General features: G+C 44.8%; 1 pseudogene; it reads right to left on the bottom strand.

The window, feature by feature from the left end:
• Positions 1 to 754: 754 nt before the first annotated feature.
• Positions 755 to 1,490, bottom strand: LOC148022423 (glyceraldehyde-3-phosphate dehydrogenase GAPCP2, chloroplastic pseudogene; annotated as a pseudogene).
• Positions 1,491 to 1,950: the final 460 nt, after the last annotated feature.

Here is a 1,950-nt window from a genome sequence, read left to right on the forward strand (position 1 = left end):
TCCCGCATAGCAATGAGGTTTAAAGAGGAGTAACGCCAGTGTGCATTGCAGCATTTGATGGCGTGGAAGGATACAAAAGCATGCACCATCGCAGCATTGGAAGATAGCTTCAGGTCCGTCTGTCATCTCCTCCACCTCAGCTACAACTTCGCCTTCATCATCCGTCGCAGCCACATCCGGTTGATTCGATTGAAGAGCCTTTTTTGTTATCGCAGCTTTATGTCGACTCCTAAGGAAGCTTCGTCTTCTCAGAGAAGGTGATCACCAAAACGTATTCTCGTCCACGCCTTCGTCACCCCATTCAGAGCAGCATCCGTCAACGAACTTATGTTAGCCGCCTTCGTTCTTCGTTCAGCAGCAGCTTCATCCTCACATTCCCGTCCTTCGTTCAGTAGCTTTGTTGCCCCTCCCCTCCATCCATCCTCACGATCCACTCCAGCGTTCGTTCCCGTGCTTCCTTCCGTTCGATCCTTTTGCCTAGCAGCAACCTCATCAGTCATCACCTCTGTTCATCGCAGTCTTCGCCTTGATCTCTCCTTCATCCCCCCAATTAGCCTCGCTCCTTTTCTCCCCTTTCCTTTAATAGAGTTCACCAATGCTTTATCGTCGCCTCCCAGCTCTTCTGCCCCCAGCTATTTCCGTCGTTATTCTCCCCTCAAAGCACGGCTCTTCTTCCCCTAAAGCGCGGCTCTGTCCCGAACAACCACCAGCTTAATGACAGGCCCAACCTCGAAGTCGCATAGATTTGAAGAACTCAATATTTCTTGCCAGCAGCAACCAAAGCAATATGGCTGATGAGATCCACCACTCGGTTGCTGTAGCCCCATTCATTGTCAGATCATGCCACAAACTTCATAAATTTATTTTGTTCAGAGCAATGCCTGCCTTGCATCAAAGATGCTAGACCTCTCATCCCCAACAAAGTCGGTAGAGACCACATCATCCTCAGTATATTCAAGGATCCCTTTCATTAAGCTTTCAGACGCAGCTTTGACTGCTGCCTTAACTTCATCGTAAGAAGCATCTTTTTCCAGTTGGCAAGTTAAATCAACAACTGAAACATTAGGAGTCGGAACTCTAAATGCCATGCCAGTCAACTTACCATTCAGCGCAGGTAGCACCTTTCCCACTGCCTTTGCAGCACCAGTTGAGCTAGGAATGATGTTTTGTACTGTACTATTTTTCTCCTCCCCAGTCCTTCCTAGAAGAACCATCCACTGTCTTTTGAGTTGCAGTAGTTACATAGACCTCAGTCATCAGACCCTCAATAATTCCAAACTCTTGGCGTATAACCTTTGCAAGCGAAGCTAGACAGTTCGTTGAACAACTGGCATTTGATACAATTTGCATCTCTGGTTTGTATTTTTCCTCATTAACACCCATCACAACATCGGGGCATCTGCAAAAGGTGCTAATATAATTACTTTCTTTGTAGCTTTTAAAGCACAGACAAGTGTGATATTATCCAGAGGGATATCCTCCTCATGCATTTATTCAAATAGTTGTAATGTCTTCTCTCCTTGACCCAGTTCAACATAGATTGAATACGCAGAGCATAAATGTAATCACAAAAACTAAGTGTGCATAAAGTATGAAATCGCACACACTACTTTCGAGTGGTTTTCACATCTCGAATGCGCAGCAATACGACATCCACCCCCTCTAATCCTGTGCATCCTCCGGATGGGCCAAATACCCATGATCATTATCATCAAGATCCACAAACAAATCAATCTCTTCGTTATGCATTTCCGGTAGATCAACAAGATATCCAGCCATATCATCTGTCTCTTCCATTGGAGTTTCTTGTCGTTGCTCTTCTTTCGAAAATTCTTCCAATGCATAATCCTCATCATCTCTTTTCTTGAAAATCTTGATTCTTTTTCTAGCAATAGGCACTCTAAGCACTGTTCCATCCAATTCTGTCAACTCATATGTTGCATTATCAAA

This window comes from Lygodium microphyllum, chromosome 17, assembly GCF_053477565.2.
Source record: "Lygodium microphyllum isolate KBCC chromosome 17, Lygodium_microphyllum_v1.1.10, whole genome shotgun sequence".
Lineage (NCBI taxonomy): Eukaryota > Viridiplantae > Streptophyta > Polypodiopsida > Schizaeales > Lygodiaceae > Lygodium > Lygodium microphyllum.